This window comes from Adiantum capillus-veneris, chromosome 11 (assembly GCF_014529385.1).
Source record: "Adiantum capillus-veneris isolate H3 chromosome 11, ASM1452938v2, whole genome shotgun sequence".
NCBI classification, from domain to species: domain Eukaryota; kingdom Viridiplantae; phylum Streptophyta; class Polypodiopsida; order Polypodiales; family Pteridaceae; genus Adiantum; species Adiantum capillus-veneris.
Genome location: NC_140941.1, coordinates 99,350,901 through 99,369,678, shown reverse-complemented (window position 1 = coordinate 99,369,678; position 18,778 = coordinate 99,350,901). Strand labels below are relative to the sequence as shown.

The 18,778-nt window shown below is 47.0% G+C and overlaps 1 protein-coding gene across 3 annotated transcripts in view; it reads right to left on the bottom strand.

Annotated features, from left to right (window-relative positions):
- The window catches only part of LOC147447723 (peroxisome biogenesis protein 12-like), a 57,833-nt gene extending 40,045 nt beyond the window's left edge, over nt 1–17,788 (bottom strand). Inside the window, exons 1-2 of one of the 3 annotated variants that reach the window (XM_086523439.1) lie at nt 17,482–17,788; nt 17,069–17,172 (exon numbers count right to left, since the gene is read on the bottom strand). The gene's annotated coding sequence lies outside the window, so the exon portion shown is untranslated. The remainder of the gene's footprint in view (nt 1–17,068; nt 17,173–17,481) is intronic. The other 2 variants (XM_086523438.1, XM_086523437.1) reach the window with 2 other exon arrangements.
- Between the last annotated feature and the right edge of the window lie 990 nt (nt 17,789–18,778).

The following is an 18,778-nucleotide window of genomic DNA, read 5'->3' as shown; positions in this document are numbered from 1 at the left end:
TCAAAAGCACCAAGCAAACAAGCAAAGGGACTAGCAAGAGCAAGGAAGATTAACAGGAATGTGGAAATCAGGTCACTTTGGCCCTGTTCACATGGACTCAGTCGAGCCAGAGCATCGAGCTATACCCGCATCGCCAATGGAGGCCATAAGCGCCTCGCCAGTGGAGGCCATGATCATTTTGCCAGTATGTAAGCCCCATACAAAGGCAACCTTTGCGCTTACAAACAAGTGAATAACACGAATGGAAAGGGAGATGAAAGAATGGAAAACAGAGACGGAGGGATGGTGGAAAGAGAAGGCCAACCTTCTTCAAATGTTTCTCAATGAAGGCGCGAAATGGAAGAAGGAGAAAGAGGACTTGCACGCAAAGCTACAAGCATTTAAGGTGGATTCACAAGCACTTAGAGAAGAGGTCACAACCCTCAAGCGAGAGCTTGCGGATAGAGTAAGCAGTGGACTAGAAGAAGGGGAATTTCAACCCTCGGTGATAGACGAGATCAAGGTCATCAAGGAGCAGGTACGGATGATCACAGAGAAGGAGAAACAGAAGGTGGTAAAAACGTCTTTGTGGATGGATGTGATCACGAAGACGCAGAAGAAGGCGGATGAGGCCGAGAAATGGATAGAAGTCGCTAAGAAAGGAAAAGGGAAAGAAACCACATCCGTCCCCACTCTTACAATCATCAACATGACTCTAGAAGAAGAGCAGCGAAGGAAAACTAGAGCCTTGCATATAGAAGTAACCGGTCTAAGAGACCGAGATGATGTGGAAGGGGAAGTCAAAGAACTGCTCCGCATGATGGGTAGTGAGGCTACTTACACAAAGGCATGGAGGGTAGGGAAGAAGACACAAGGCAATGGGGTGTTAGGTGCAGCAGAATGAATGTTTGCGCTTTGCTCAAGATGAGTGCTCCGAACTGTGCTCAAGGTTCCTTTTGTTCTTATGGAAGGGAGAGCCTTCCGTTCTTAATGAGAGAGTGCTATGATCACAGACAAAGTGAATGGACACTGTGCGTGCAAGTGTATGAGACTGAGAGATAGAGAGAGAAGAGAGATACGACACCAGAGACGTTGTAAAACCCTCCTTCGAAGGCCCCACTCTCGTCGGCGAGAGTGGTCTACTTGTGATTGCACAAACTGGTACAATGGGAATGCATGTGACTGATGCACGTGGTGATGACGACGGGGACGACGAGACCGACCTAAGTGCTGAAATCTGCAATCTTTCTACTGCTGTCCCAAAATGCTATGGGCTGAAATCTGCTACAATCCAAAAACGCTGATTTGGGGGGCTGTTTTTGTGGGTCTTTGACGCTGAAAATCTGCAGGTTTAGGGCTGAAAACTGATGGTCTTTCCGGCTGAATCTGCTACTCTTTAGGGCTGACTTTTGCAGGTTCTTCACGGCTGAAAAACGCTGCACTGCTGTGGCTGAAAACGCTGCTGAAAACTATCAAAAACGCTAGGTTGATGTAGCTTTTCAAAAACGTTGGCTAATGGTATGTGTGGCAATGATGCTGATGCAGAACGCTAGGGCAAGGGGATATTGTGGCAATGCTGATGCAAAACGCCAAGCTGATGCTCCTTCAAAACGCTAGGCTTAGGCTGTTGAAGAAAACGCTAGGGGATGAAGTTCTTGCTTGGAGGGGGAAACTGCCAAGGGGTCTTGTTGAGAAGTTGCCTGCTGAGCTTGGCTCCTGTTGCCTCTTCTGCCATTTAGTGCTAGTCTAGGTTTTGCTTATATATAAGCTTACTCAATTTACCCTACCTACTTTCCAACAAAAGTCACTTAAAAATAATAAGTGAAAAATATCAAAAATAGGTAAAATAGGCTAAATGTACTGGAAAATTCCCCTGAAGGATTCTGATGGATTCTGATGGGAATGCTTATGATCATGCTGTGTGCAACCAGAGGATATGCATCTACACTAAGTGACTGGGCAGGCACAATCTACGAATAGACTCACAAAAGTGCCAGATCACTTCTAAATCTAGACTGACTGGACTGACTGAACCCTGATCATGCTGTAGCTTGTCCACGGACACTTAGGGTTGGATGTGTCACGTGACATCCCCTCCTTTTCAAAGTGAGGTACCGGTACCGAACTGTATGTCGTCGAGGGAGATCGCCAATAGAATCCGAAATCCTGGAAGGGACTCTTCGCCGGCCCACTCTGATGTGTGGGTCGTGTGGTACTTGAACTTCATAAAGGTCTACAACGCTTGCTTCTTTGAGCCGCGCCAGAAGCGACACGGTCTTCTGTGGCTCCTTCAATGCTTCAACTTCGTCGAGAGTCGTGCTTCTTTCTTCAAGAAGAATCTCCATGGCTGAAAATTCCAGAAACCATTTCCAACACAAAATCATGAACATACCTATTCCACGTAAAGTGAGTGGAAAAAATCTTGTCCTCCTCAAAGACTGTGCATGCAATGTAGGTGAACAATTAAATGGAGTGCCAAACCGTTCACCACACGAACGCAAACAATGAGATCGAATCTTTCTCTTTTGATCTAAAGCAATCAACTGTGGCAATTCACAACGGAAATGCCCATGCTTGGTGCTCATACTTTCGTGTGCTCTTTCTACAAATGTGTCATGCCAAGGAAGAGACGTGGAATGTGACTTCCTTGAATGCATGAGTGAAACGTGCTCAATGTACAACATGTCATGCCTAGGAAAAGGGATCACATAAAGACGTTGACTAAAATACAGGAAACGATCACGAATGAAACACTCGAACAATGCGTGAGTATCAATCATGTGAACACATAATACTTCCTGTGATGGTTCTTTGGACCTAGGCTCGAGAGCCAAGATCGCTTCTTCTTGAGTGATCAAATCGTCCTGTGGGGGTTCTTTGGACCTTGACTCGAAAGCCAAGATCGGTTCTTCGTGATTGATCGAATCTACAACGAGGTTAGCTTCGCTAGAAAAAGCATCAACTAACTCATCATTCTTCTTGTGAACAATCACATCCTTTTCATGCAACTCCTCATGCTTGTGAGAAATCACATCTTGATCATGCAAATCATCATGCTTGTCATTGGCATCAAAATCATCATGCTCATCATTATCATTCAAATCATCATTATGCTTCTCATAATCATGCAAATCCTGTGTGTCATGCTTGGGACAAGAAGAGACTGAGAGAGTCTCCTTCTCCTGAATTCTTTCAATCTTGTCCTGCATATTAGCAATGAGAGAGGGAGAATGAACAATGTCCTCTCCATGAATGACAATGGGAGAATCACTTTTGGCATGGAGAGTGAAAGTGTTAGCCTCCCAATCAATGAGAGGGTTAAGATCACGAAACCATCGAATGCCCAAAATCATATCACATCCTGAGAGAGGAGAGACAACAAATCTTTTAGTGAAGGCAACTTGTTGTTGAATTGTAAACAACACACCAAGACACTCCTGCGTGATGAGAGAGTCCATACTAGGAACAAAGCCAGAGATCTCGAGAGGAGATTTCTGACTAACTTCTAGGCGGGCTCTCTCAACAAGAGAGGGACTGATCACATCATGCATACTACCTGGGTAAAACAATATGACAAAACACTGTCCCGACACCTGACCATAACATTTAATGAGAGAATCATCAATGGGAGGGTCAAGAGAAACTTGGGGCACACTCGTGTTACAGTAATTGCATTGACAGAGGAAGTGGGTTATGTGGATTCTTTAGATTCATTCGATCTTAGGACATGTTCTTTTTATGTGACCCTTAATGTGACAATGAAAACGACGACCTTCTTTAGAATAAGTGCTTTGCTCTTCCGACGTGATGTATCCTCCTACAATTCCTTGTGCTACTTTTTCATCTGGAGTAAGCTTAGGTTTAGCAATTGTGTTAGCCTTACCAGAATTCTTATCTGAGAGACTGTTGGAAGATTGGTTAGAAGAGTTACCATTCTTACCGTCCTTACCATTCTGAGGGTTCTGAGAAGTCTGCGAGGTACTTGTGGAAGTCTTGTTCTCCTTAGGCTTTCCCTTGTTGTGCTTCATCTCTTGTGCGAGAGCAATCGCTACCGCCTTGTTGAGATCGATTGGATCGAGCACCTCGACATCGTACTTGATATACTCGTCCAATCCATAAAGGAATACCTCTTTGCGTTCATCATCCGACTTGCGTAATTGGGTACCTAGCTGCAACACACGATTAGAAAAAGACATAACCGGCATACCATTTTTCTTGAGAGCGCGCCAATCGTCCTTCAATCGTGCAAGGTATTGAGGTGGCATAAACTGCGCCTTGAGCTTGTCTTGGAAATCAGCCCAATTGAAGGAAAGGGGCGTGCATTCGTCGGCTTCCTCTAGGTGCGCGGCTAACTGTGCCTCTTGCCCTGCGTGGTACCAATTGATGGCATCACCGGCAAGGTACATGGCTGCTATCAAAACTTTGCTATTTCCTGTCTTCTTAGTTGTCGCAAAATAAGCATTAAATTGATGCAACCAGGAATGAATAACCGTAGCATCCATCTTACCATCATACTTACTGAAAGTCAACTTCTCTGTGACTTGATGGTTGGAATCCGCATCGTGGCTTGCGCCACTTGAGGAACTCCCACGATCTTTGGCCGGTTCGGACTTCGAGGCAAGTACTTGTCGAATCAATTCTTGAGTGCGTAGTTCTCTTTGAGCCTCACGCTCGACCTCCAAGGCCACTCGTTGAGCTTCACGCTCGGCCTCCAAGGCCACTCTTTGAGTTGCACACTCGGCCTCCCGTTCCTCCTTTCTTTGTGCTCTTCTTTCTTTTCGTTCATCGCGCTCGCGTTCTAAAGCAATGCGATTTGCTTCTTGTTGTGCCAACACAATAAAATTCGCTTCTTGTTGTGCAAGCACAAGGCGAGTCGCTTCGCGATTGGCTTCTTGTTGTTGGGCCATCATGTTCATGCCTTGACCATTGCCTCCATAGGGTTTGGTACACTTTGTGGCGTAGATGGCCAAGGGGGAGGGTCGGAAAAATCTCTTGGTGCGGAAAATTCTTCGTCGCCTCTCTCATGCTCATCACATGTATGCGAAGTATCCATTCCGCTTCGGGTGACGACCATGCACTATGATCTTTGGTTCTAAGTCCACGAGGGACTTGGGTTCTTGAGGATCTTGGGTTCTTGGATTCTTGAGCGTCTTGAGGTTCTTGAGATTCTTGAGGGTCTTAAGGTTCTTGAGGTTTTCTTTCGCTTGCAAACCGTGTTTGAGAAGGATCTTCTCTTCACCCGAGTTCTACTGCTTTCCGTGGAGGCACCCCTTGGCGGCCTTGCACTCACACCAAGGTTGCTTTTTTCCACCTCACGTCAATTGGCCAGCCGCTAAGTGCACGGTCCGCTCTCAATGAGTGAAAAGAGACACAAGGGGAGGTTGGACAAGCCCTTCTTTCCTTGGATTCCTGTCACTCTTCAAAAACACGATTAGGAATCGACACGCCGAAGCGAACTTGGGTTCGTGCGACAGCAACAAGCAAAAAAATTCTTGTGATTCTTGTGGTTCTTTCCTTGAGTGATACAGAACACTGCCAAAGCTCTGATACCAATGTTAGGTGCAGCGGAATGAATGTTTGCGCTTTGCTAAAGATGAGTGCTCCGAACTGTGCTTAAGGTTCCTTCTGTTCTTATGGAAGGGAGAGCCTTTCGTTCTTAATGAGAGAGTGCTATGATCACAGACAAAGTGAATGGACACTGTGTGTGCAAGTGTATGAGACTGAGAGGTAGAGAGAGAAGAGAGATACGACACCAGAGACGTTGTAAAACCCTCCTCCAAAGGTCCCACTCTCGTCGGCGAGAGTGGTCTACTTATGATTGCACAAACTGGTACAATGGGAATGCATGTGACTGATGCACGTCTAGGCTATGTCGGTGATGACGACGGGGACGACAAGACCGACCTAACTGCTGAAATCTGCAATCTTTCTACTGCTGTCCCAAAACGCCATGGGCTGAAATCTGCTACAATCCAAAAATGTTGATTTGAGGGGCTGATTCTGTGGGTCTTTGACGCTGAAAATCTGCAGGTTTAGGGCTGAAAACTGATGGTCTTTCCGAGCTGAATCTGCTACTCTTTAGGGCTGACTTTTGCAGGTTCTTCACGGTTGAAAAACGCTGCACTGCTGTGGCTGAAAACTATCAAAAATGCTAGGTTGATGTAGCTTTTCAAAAACGTTGGCTGATGGTATGTGTGGCGATGATGCTGATGCAGAACGCTAGGGCAAGGGGGTACTGTGGCGATGTTGCTGATGCAAAACGCCAGGCTGATGCTCCTTCAAAACGCTAGGCTTAGGTTGTTGAAGAAAACGCTAGGGGATGAAGTTCTTGCTTGGAGGGGGAAACCGCCAAGGGGTCTTGTTGAGAAGTTGCCTGCTGAGCTTGGCTCCTGTTGCCTCTTCTGCCATTTAGTGCTAGTCTAGGTTTGCTTATATACAAACTTACTCAATTTGCCCTACCTACTTTCCAACAAAAGTCACTTAAAAATAATAACTGAAAAATGTCAAAAATAGGTAAAATAGGCTAAATGTACTGGAAAATTCCCCTGAAGGATTCTGATGGATTCTGATGGGAATGCTTATGATCATGTTGTGTGCAACCAGAGGATATGCATCTACACTAAGTGACTGGGCATGCACGGTCTACGAATAGACTCACAAAAGTGCCAGATCACTTCTAAATCTAAACTGACTGAACCCTGATCATGTTGTAGCTTGTCCACGGACACATAGGGTTGGATGTGTCACGTGACATGGGGAGACTTCAAAAGGGAGAGCTTTAATCATCCGTTTCCCATCCATGGAGGCAAAGAAGGACTTCTTGAAGAAGCGCCCTACACTAAAGAAAACGGGCATATTCCTTGGAGATGACCTCACTCTCACACAGCTTGCGTATATGAGAGAGGTAATGCCAGAGATTCAAGCGGCAAGGCAGAAAGGAAAGACGGCCTTCTACAGAGATGGTCAGGTGGTGATTGTAGAGCGGTGCTCCACATGACGGTGCGAGACCTATGGGACCACACTCAAAGTTGCCACCTGGAATTTAATGGATCTATGCGCCTTGATGTGGGTGCTTTTGAGGATAGTTTTACGGGAAGAGAGATTGTCTTCTACTCTGAGACACATCAGGCCCCGAGGCAATCTATGCCTCACATTAGGGGATATAGATGGAAGAGCACCTGTAGATAGGAGACACGATCAGAGCACAAAGGACAGGGCTTAGGAGGAGTGGAGTGCGGCAGAAGAAGAGGGCATTTTTGGCTCGCTTAGAGCAAGATCTATACCAGCTATTCTTGAGTCAGGACTCACGTGAGGCATGGAGGCTCTTTCATGAGCACTCCCCCCCCCCCCCCCCCCTGCCATCACTTTTACAGAGGCTTGGGGCCAGTATGCATCATCTCTGTACACAGTTCCTGAGCAGCCCCCCCCTTCCCAACCCCCCCAATCCACGCCCACACACATGTGCTTTTTTCACCGCTGAGATGGTGAGGAAGGCCATTGACAAGATGAGGACTGGGAGAGCATATGATCATGATGGCTTAGTGTCTGAGCATTTCACGCATGCCAGAGATTTACTAGCAGAGCTTCTAGCAGTTATGTTTAACCGTGCCATGTGTGAGGGCTTGCCTGATACTTGGAGCCTATCTACTATTGTACCTATCTTCAAGTCAGGAGACCCTATGGAGCCTGGGAACTATCGCACTATCATGATTGGACACACATTGGCACGGTTGTACGCATCTATTCTAGAGCATCAATTGAGTAGATGGGCAGAGAGGGAGGGGATACGCGCAACCAGGCAAGCAGGTTTCAGGAGGGGTTTTGCTGCTCTTGACCATATCTTGACACTCAGAGCCATCATTGAGGAGGGCAGATCGCGTGGGAGACGGATCTATTGTAGCTTTGTGGATTTCCGCAAAGCATTTGACACAGTGCCCAGAGCTAGATTGATGCGCAAATTACAGCAGATGGGAGTATCCACAGAGCTCATTTGGGGGGTCATGGCATTATACAAGTCAGTAGTGGGGCAGGTACGCACCCCAGAGGGTTTATCCACACCAGTTTACTCCACTATTGGGGTGAAGCAGGGCTACCCGCTCTCTCCTACTCTATTTGGTATGTATGTAGATGAGGTTTCTGACTACATTGAGAGAGATGGTGATAGAGGTGCACAGCTAGTAGGGACATGGATTCCACTATTGTTATATGCTGATGATATTGTGTTGATCTCCAACTCTCCGAAGGGGATGCAACGTCACTTGGATGCTTTGCATAGTTTTGCCCAGGAAAGCGGTTTGTCCGTCAACCTTGGTAAAACCAAAGTCATGGTATTTAATACCACCCCACAGTGGATAAGGAGGTCAGCGCCCGCCTTCACATACGGCCAGGAGAAGGTGGTGTATACAAATGCTTACACTTACCTTGGAGTGGTTTTTAGTGGGCCAGCATTTTCGTTGAGGAGGGCAGCAAAGACTAGATTGACCAGAGCCCATGCAGCATTGGGTAGATTGGAAAGGATGTGTTCATAGGTTCAGTTTCAGGAGCCTCGAACGAAGCTCTGGCTCTTTGACACTTTGGTCGCTTCTGCATTGCTTTATAGAGCTGAGATTTGGGGACCTTCACTGGATCATCACAGGAGGACAGGCCGCACTGATGGATGGGGGGACAAGGAGAAGCCTCTGGTCTCTTTGATCTCGCGGCTCATTAGAGCCAAGGCTTCAGTACCACGTGCTATTGTACGAGCAGAGCTAGCTGCCCCCCCACTGGTGGTTGAGGAGCTCACCAAATCTGTCTCCTTCATACACCGCATGTGGGAACTTCCCAGAGATAATGCACGCCTTGCACTTGAGTCCTCTCGACAGTTAGCCATGCAGGGAGATACAGCATGCTGGTATGGGGAGATGACATCATGGTTTCGGGCGTATGGGTTCAGCATAGACAGATTGCCTCCCTTCCAATACTCACTGGATGTGCCCTCTCTGACTCTTACACAGTCCGAGATCACAAGGCTCATTCGCCAGGACTTGACTCAGCTAGACACCAAGAGGACATGGATACAGCCAGCACATGAGTTGGGCACGAAGATGGCTTTCTACAGAGAGCATCTCCTCCAGCTTACGGAGGATGGTTTTGTCACGAGGCCCAGATACATGGACACCCACTTGTCTAATGGGATACGATGTGCTATTGGCCAGATACGCACATCTTCACACCCGCTGCCGATCGAGAACGGGAGATACAGCGGAGTACCAGCACAAGCCAGGACATGCTCCCTGTGTGACATCGAGCCTGAGATAGAGTTGCACTACACATGCCACTGCCCCGTCTACTACGAGATACTAGTCCGCTTCCATTGCTTGTTCAGAGAGGGCTTTGGACCATTCTTTAGAGTCATGCGGTACGAGGATCTGAGATGCCTGGGTTTGTTTTTGCTTGAGCTGCGCAGACAGACAGAGAGCCTGATGAGAGGAGAGGCTAGCTAGTCTCAGAGACAGATCACAGACTTCTTTAGAGCTACCACAGCAGAGCTCGTCGCTTTATACCAGAGGCATACTGATCGACCGAGCGACTGAGATGGGGAGATCCAAACGCCCACGACTGCGGAGGACTACACAGCATCGACGGAGGCTGCATCAGAGGATTCGGGTCACTTTGGCTCGACATGCACGACGCTCGGTCAGACTACTGACTATGGAGGAGATTGATGAGATCTGCCCGCGACCGATGTTGGACCTCCTGTGATCTAGCTGTCCCAGCTAGTTGTTTAGCTGCTTAGTCCACACCTAGCAGTTTAGGATTCCATAGTATTTTATTTTGTCATTTTGTCATTCTGTCATCTTCTACTTTGACTTTGTATCAGATCCACCACATTGTAACTTTCTGGTCTCATAGGTCACTTTGGCCTTTTGAAGACGTTAATATAACATTTCATTTCATCTCTCTCTCTCTCTCTCTCTCTCTCTCTCTCTCTCTCTCTCTCTCTCTCTCTCTCTCTCTCTCTCTCTCTCTCGTCTTGTGCCACACACATACTGTGAGCACTCAACAAAACTTAAGTCTTATATTAGCTCTCTGTTTTCCTTGTGCCACACACATACTGTGAGCACTCAACAAAACTTAAGTCTTATATTAGCTCTCTGTTTTCCTTCAAGCAAGAACCATCATGCCAAAACCAACTAATCCCCTGTGGAAGGAGCACACCAATGTCATCGAGATTGTCAACACTCCTGGGCAAGCTCGAACAGGTTATCGCAAGTGGTCATGCAAATACTGTGGTTTCACGTACAATCACTCGAGTTGTGATGCACCTGACCGGCGTCAATTGCACTATAATTGTGGCAAATGCAATAAGGTACCTGTGGCTGTGCGGGAAGCATTGATTGCTGAGAAATTCCCTGCATTTGCAACGATAGAGAAAGGGGGAAAAAAAAACACCAAACAGAAGACGCTTTACAAGATGCTCTTCTTGGACAGCTTGGTGATTCTTTTACACAGGTAGAGGAGCACTCGGGGTCTCGGAAATTCGCTAGCAGGAAGACCTTGGGGTCCCATCGATAGAGGAGCAGGCGCCCATAATGGATCTTTCAAACTTGCAGTTGATAAAGACCAATTTTGTTGAGAGTTTGGATGACAGATCACGAGAGTGAAGGATTGTATGGATACATTGACGACAATGAGGTCAACCTTTATAGGTGCTCAAAGCCACACCCAAAAGAGGTGACGGATTATAAGCTCTTATACATCGGCCTGGTGTCATGCAGGAGGACGAGGAGGAGGAGGGTGGTGAAGTGCATGTGCCTAGGCATACCACCTTGCCTTCACGCGTGCATTCTCTATCTTCGGTGAGAGAGCGTCAAAAAGTGACTGAGATGGAGATTGCTTGCACTCTCATTGAGTGCAACATCAGCTTCAATGTCTTGAGGACTGACCAGTGAAAGAGGATGGTTAGGGCCATTGCCCAAGTAGGTGCTATTAATTCATGGAGTGGGCTCGATTACAAAAAGATGCGCACCGCAGCACTGGACGAGCAGAAGGCCTTAATAGATAAGGCGTTGGTCCCTCTGAAGGCCGGCTGGCAGCAGTTTGGATGCACCATCATCTCTGATGGATGGAGTGATATACGTAGGCGGCACATCATTAACATACTTGTCTCCTCTTGCCTTGGTACATATTTCTTGTGTGTTGTGGATGCAAGGAAGGCAGGAGAGAAGATCACAGGCGAGTTCATCTTTGAGCATATTCGTAGGGCCATCAATGACATTGATAAAGAGAATGTGGTTCAAGTTGTCACAGATAATGCAGCCAACTGCAAAGCTATGGGAGAGAGGTAAAGGCAACGTTTCCTCACATTTTTTGGACTCCATGTGCAACCCATTGCTTAGATTTGTTGATGGAGGACATAGGCAAACTGCCTAGGGTGCAACCCACAATTTCAGAGGCTAATAGGATGACCCAATTTTCCGAAATAAACATCAGGCTTTAGCCATCTTTCGTAGCCACAGTGCCCTTGATATGGTGCGGCCTTTCAAGACCAGGTTTGCATGTATGTATTTGGTGTTGCAAAGACTCTGTAAGGTGAGGGATCCACTGTTGTAGACAGTTATGGACCCAAAGGGGAGAGACATGGCTCGTGCACAGAGTGAGGACACCAAAGCCATTCAGAGGTGTGTCTTGAATGACTCTTTTTGGACAGAAGTGCAGACTTTGAAAGTGGCATTGCAGCCAATGTATGTGTTGCTACGAGTCACTGACACAGAGGGGCTCCACATTGGGCCTTGTTTACCATCTCTTCATGCAGATGAAGAGCCATATCACGGCATGCGAAGGCTTGACCCAGCAACGGTGAGTATCAAATATTAAACTTCTTAATTTTATGCTATTAAATATTTATCTACTGGTACTATTGATGTGTGGTACATGGCACATGCTATGGCCTAGCATGTGGCATGTGCCATGGAGTCTAACCTTTGGCATTGCTGGATTTTTGCAGTCGAGAAGATATCTTGGCTCTTGTAGAGAGAGTAGGTGGAATTTTATGAGCTGTGCTATTCATGGGATGGCTACTTTACTCCATCCTTTCTACAAGACCCCGAGAGAGAGAGAGAGAGAGAGAGAGAGAGAGAGAGAGAGAGAGAGACCACAAACGCAAGATATGGTGAAAGAGGGGACGATCAGACCCCCATGACTACCATGAGCAAAAGACCCAATACACAATAACCACAGTATGGAAGTGGGTACCCCCTGGGCCCCATAAATAGGAGCCCAAGGGGAGGCGGGACAAAGCCTGGAAAAATCCCCCACGACCCAACAAGAAATAAATGAAATATGAGGGCGCCCGGACAAGGTGGACAATCGGCCCAGAAGTGGGCGGCCGGACAATGCAGTCTATATGCAAAGAGTGGCCAGCCCAGAGGCACACTAGCCGTACATGCATGCCCTAGACCTGTGAAGCAACAGTGGTGTAAATCTAACACCCTCTCTCAGCACCGAATGCTGAACAAACCGTATGAAGCCGAAGATGTGAGGCAAATGATAAAGATGACTGTTGCGATGTCCACTGAAGGACAATACTCCGGTGAACTCCGCGAGTGTAGCAACAGTCTGGGGTGTCCCGAACGCCAAGAAATCTCCATGGAAAGATGTCGTCACGAGCAGTGTAGCAAACTGTTGTACTTCGCTAATGCAAGGTGAAGATACTGCATGAAGGTCCCGAACTGAGTGTAAAAACAACTCCTTGTCGTGAAAGAAGTGCCAATAGACCTGCAAATGTCCTGCCCAATAGGATTTGTGGTGTCTGTAGTCAAACCGTCTGGAAGAAGAGGTGTGATCGGACCAAACTGCCTGCATCGTGATCATCTTGTAGAAGTAGGGAAGCTAGACTAAGCAGTTTGCGCTGTGAAGATCCTCTAAGAAGAGGAAAGGCCATACAAATTTGTCTGCGCCGTCTTGCCTTAGCTCTTGCCTCCAATCCTCCGATGTCAACCAAAACAGAACCCGCATCAACAATGCCACCAAATCGCATCTCGGTGTGGCTCTCAATGTGAATGAGCTGGGAGTGGCCTACTGCCAAGGTAAGGGGATAAGTCTGTTGTGAGGTTACCGAGGGTGAGTAAGCAACTCTGAAGGTAGCAATCCAAATGATCACGAGTGTAGAAGAGCAAATGCACTACCATCCAAGCCAAGCTCCGGGTGACTCCGGATGTAGCTGCGGGATGCCTGATCTCCCGCATCTCGCAGATAAACTCTCCAAGAGAGTCCAAAGCACTGAAGTCCCACTCCATGCTGTAGATCCAAGCAATGAACCTGTCCAAGAAGAGATCCAAGATCCTCTCCCTAAGTCCATGTAGATGCTCCTGTGTAAGCAAGTGATCTGATGTGTCGAAGTCAAGTGGTAAGTGTCTGTGCACCCAAGATGGTGGTGTCTTCTCTGGGAATGTCGGAATTCCATATGCCATGAGCATGGCCATATCTCGTGCGAACTCCTCTGATGAGTGCATAGGTGTGTCCATAGCAAACCACAAGTCACCACCCCCTCTGGAGTGCGCAACCGCGGAATGATGGCTGAAATGAATAGATCTCCCAAGGATCGTACGCGTGTAGATGATCAAGCCGATGTCGAAGATATCGTGTACTGCAGCAGTCACTGAGAGACCGCATGGACCACCATCAGATGGTGTCCTAGCAGGAGGTAACTTCATTCTCTGTAAAAAAACACAAGCAAAGTGTGATGTCCACCAAAAAACACAACAACAAGGTGATGAAAATGCTGCTGTCCAGCGATTTTCAGCGTGCTTGTATGCTCCCGACAGGGTCCGGAGTGGTGCAATGGGTATAGGAAGGATGGTGAATCCCTGGCACAACCCCAGATAGGCTGAAAACAAAGAAAACAGCAAGGGTTAATGGCTGAAATCCGTCAGAAATGGAGAGGATACGGGCCGACAAGGCACCGAATGCTAAGCCGGTGTGTCGAAAGGCAAGATTGGGGGTAGGAAGCCCAAAGCTCCTCCTCTGTGTAGCAAACGCTGCCTTGCTGTCCAAAAACGCAACAGATCCCAAAATCGGAGATCTGGCTGCAAACGAAGATGGAGCAGAGGGGTTTTGCGGCGACCAAAAGTCCCAAAAAGGGTAGCGCTCGTAACCAGAAGCAAAAACGCCAGGTGTGGAGACCAAAACGCAGGAGGAGAGGGTCCTCCGCGATGGAAACTCTCCAAGTTCCATCGCTTGCCTGGCTTTTGCAAAACGCAGGCAAATCAGCAAAAAACGCTGCTGCTTTCCAAAAAACGATGGCTGATCTGATCTTCTTGGGAGAGAACCTCATGCAGATGGTGAAGCGTTGGTCCCATGGTGAGCCAAAAGCTGCTGATACCATGTGAGTGCACGTGTGCGGAAGAGAGAGAGAGAGAGAGAGAGAGAGAGAGAGAGAGAGAGAGAGAGATGCAAGATCTGGTGAAGAACCATGAGCAGAAGACCTAATACACAATAACGAGATAGTGTGCAAGTGGGTACCCCCCGGCCCCATAAATAGGTGCCCACGGGGAGGTAGGACAAAGCCTGGAAAAAATCCCCTACGATCCAACAAGAAATAAATGAAATATGAGGGCGCCTGGACAAGGTGGATGGCCAGGCCAGAAGTGGGCCGCCGGACAATGCAGTCTATATGCATATGAAAAGGTGGCCAGTCCCGAGGCACACTAGCCGTACATGCATGCCCTAGACTTGTAAAGCAGCAATGTGGTGTAAATCTAACAGTGCATGTCATGACAAATCCATTAGACACATTTTCCTTTTCAATATCCTATTGTTAATACACTTTGATGAGCATCGGGCAACACTTGCATGCAATCTCGGATAATTACAACGTGTCGGTCTAGTTCCCAAGCCATACGCATCACTAGATTGTGAAATATGTGCCTCACAATACCCTAAAGCTAAGTATGCACATATGTACACATTTGTGCAATCTTAAGGAAAAGTCAATTGACATGTACTTCAGGATTTTGGGCCAGTTGTGGTTTTTCCGAGGGTATCGAGCATGAGCTAGTGGATCCGTAGTGTATATTGCAGAGCATAGTGCCAAGGTACGGGACAGGACGGGACGTTTACTACGTGATGTACAATGCACATACTATACATATTTTTGAGAATCAAAAATAAAATACTTCAACTTTTTTACTTTAATAAGGACAAATGAAGCGGATCATAAGCCTCTTCAATGTTTAACCATAGCATACATGAACAAGCACCATGAAGCTCTACAACACGCTTGATCAACTAGCAAAAGACATTAGAATAGAATGCGTTTTGGGCAAAAAACGCTAGAATAGAAAACGTTATGGGACATACTGTACGTTTCAATACAAGACGTCCCGTATTCTAAATACAATGCGCGTATTTTAGCTACTATGCATGCATTCTGTCACCACTCTTCCATGTCGGAATGCTAACAATCGACCAGTGCGACTCATCCTCACTCTCCCACAAAACTGGCCCTTCGGCGTCCAATAGCTCATCCTCACAATCTTCTTCACCCATTGATGCATGCCCATCTTCCACAATATCATCATCTTGCATATCAACATCACTAGTTCGCGCCCTTTCTTCATGATAGGCTTTTGCAATCCCCTCTTCTTGAGAATTTTGTGCGCTTTGCGTCGTGCTTGACTACTTTCAACATAAATTTCAGCATTGATATCATGCACATGATTTTCAAAATTTATTCACATAAATTGCATGAACTTCAAAAGCATGTATCTAATTCCCTTGATTGATACACCCACCAAAACCCGCTTTAGAGACCGGCCTCACTTACACATGGTAAGAGGGGTATGAAAAGTTCCCACAAAAGGCATACTAGCAACAAAAGTACTACCAGACAAAAACAAAGGCTCTTGGTTCAAAACTTCCTCATTTGACAGCATGGTATACATAGTCAGAGCACCGTCCATAGCATCCATAGAGTGCATAAGGTGACTATCATCACATGGCATCTAAACAGTATCTACCACAATAGATATAGACACAGTTGTTGACACATCTTTGCCTCTTGCATGCCCCTTCTTGCGTGCTAAAAATCAATCAACGAGACCTCTTCACTTGCATCAAAAGCATTTAGAACACGCATATCCGCATCACCCACATCAGCCATCTCCACATTTGTTGATACATCTTTGCATTTCATATTTTTAGCCTTCTTCTTCTCGCATGCTAAAAAATCAACCAACGAGATCTCATAAATTGCATCAAAAAGACTACAAGTACACGTATAGGCAAGCTCGGGAAGAACATGAAATCGTAAAGATGCCCATGATGGCACCTATGCAGTTGCATCCGCATCAAACATACATTTGAACAACCGTTTTTGCGAGTTATAGGCTATAGCACAAGAGCTGCAAAAGGCATGAGAGGGCTCAGCCACAAGGGAAGACTCGATTGCCATGCCTCTTCTTGATTCAGAGTGCAGATTTCATGGGAGATGGTGCGCTACATAGAGGGATAATTTGTGTGCAGAAAGAACTACAGAAGTATCCTTTTTGTTCAATATTGGGGTCCCATGGTCACTTAGGCGAGTTCAAATTTCTGGCTTTTGGACCCTTGGATGGCTCCTTCCATCCAGTGTTTGCCATGCAAGGGTCCCCCGCTCAAGCCAAGGTTCCATGGCCAATTACCTGATTGCTCTAACTCACAAAATTTAATGGGAGTTTTTTGGCCAAAACAAAATTTGACGCTAATTTTCATGGCATGAATGCAAGTTCGCACGAGTTTTGGTTGGATTTGAATATCGTAAAAAATCAATAAAAACCATCAATTTACAAGACACTTTAGAGTCTCAGGACACTTGAGTGTCCAATTACAGGACTAGTGTTAATTAGCGAGGCTAGAGCTTCAGACTTTTGTCCAGCTGCATCCTCCTTATGCTTGCAGCAGCATCCGCCTCCTTACCAGCACCAGCATAAAGGTTTGATAGAACATACGGTGTAACATCCTGCGAATACATCCTAAATATGTGATCAGCGGCATGTTCACCCCTCTATACATCTACATGCCGCAAGCATCAAGAAGAATCAGTCACAAAACAGATGTTGGTTCTACTGACATCTTTTTCATCCAGCTTCTGAGCACCCTGCCCTTCCAAGAAGATTTATGGTGTTCATATCCAGTTTCCGGCCATAGTCCTCTTCCGTACATGTCAAAAATTTACTAGCGTCACGAATGAGACCAACATGATCACATGCACAAATTATGTTCAAAAAGGTGATTTAATTTGAAAGAACTCCCGCTGCTCCCATGGATGGAAGCAGCTGAATAACGCTTGCTTTATTAGAGTATGCAAGAATTCGTCACATTCTATGACTAAAGACCTATCATCAGGTTTTTCAGTGGTCTGGAAGAGCTTTAACACCAACAGAATTCAATGAAGATGGCAACACAGATGATACAGTATGTCTCACACACACACACACACAGACACACACACACACAGAGAGAGAGAGAGAGAGAGAGAGAGACCTGCTGCTAGACTTGCTTCGAGAAGCTTGTATAGAATCTGGGCTGCTATGTGCGCGTATGTGAAACGCTGGCTTACAAAAAGAACACTGGCAGGTAGCTTCGAGGCGACGCTGGCAGGTGGCTTTTCAGAGGATGCTGCTTCGTCGGCGAAAGTGTGAGGCTCGTAAGGTCAAGAACTTAAAAGCAACGGAAAATTATTAGGCACCGTTCAGACTGCGCATGGGGAGCGGCCCTCCCTTTCCACCAGCTACAGACAGAGGGAGAGACAGACGGCAGCGCAGTTCACACACGCTGTGACGCCCTCGTTCGGGACGTCGGGGAAATGTGACCGCGCCGGCTCACCTGCGTTGCAAATGGGACCTGCAGGCAAGCAAACACATACACAAGAACGCAACTTGAAAACGGGACGCAAGAGGGACACGAAATTGAGGGACGCGAACGAATGATCAATATTGAAAGAAAGTGCCGAATACAAGGGACGCGAAGAATCGCATGAAAACGGGGCTCGCAAGTTGGGGGAAGTGGCACATACTTCCCTTATATACACCCCCGGGTTGAGAGAGCTTGACGTGGGGAAAATGGGACCGCGTCGGCTCACCTGCGTTGCAAATGGGACCTGCAAGCAAGCAAACGCATACACAAGAACACAACTTGAAAACGGGACGCAAGAGGGACACGAGATTGAGGGACGCGAACGAATGATCAATATTGAAAGAAAGTGCCGAATACAAGGGACGCGAAGAATCGCATGAAAACGGGGCTCGCAAGTTGGGGGAAGTGTTACATACTTCCCTTATATACACCCCCGGGTTGAGAGAGCTTGACGCCCACGTCAAGCCGGGGTTTGAGAGGTGCCGATACAAAAGTTGATGCCGAGGTTTTGGGGGCGGGGCGGATATTTACAAGGGGGGGAGTTAAGGTGTTTGCAAAAATGTCTAGCTACTTAGGGTGATGCTAGTTACAAAGTGGGAGAGGAGGACTACTCTATGTGGTTTTCATTTAGTGTATTGTCCTCCTCTTCAGTGGGCATGTTGTAGAAGCGCAGCACAAGGGGTCTTCCGAGTCGAAGCATGATTTCTTCAGGTACCCAAGTGCATTCCGTCATGGGGCGATTGCGCCATTTGACATAGAATAATTGTCCCCGGCGCCCAAAACGCGACTTTAGGATGGCCTCCGGCTCATGTGGCGGGCCATCCTTTACAAACTCGGGGGGACTTCGCCCATAGGTGTTATCCGGCATGAATCTTTTGAGTAAACTTACATGGAAGGCGTTGTGGATGTTGATGTGTGGTGGGAG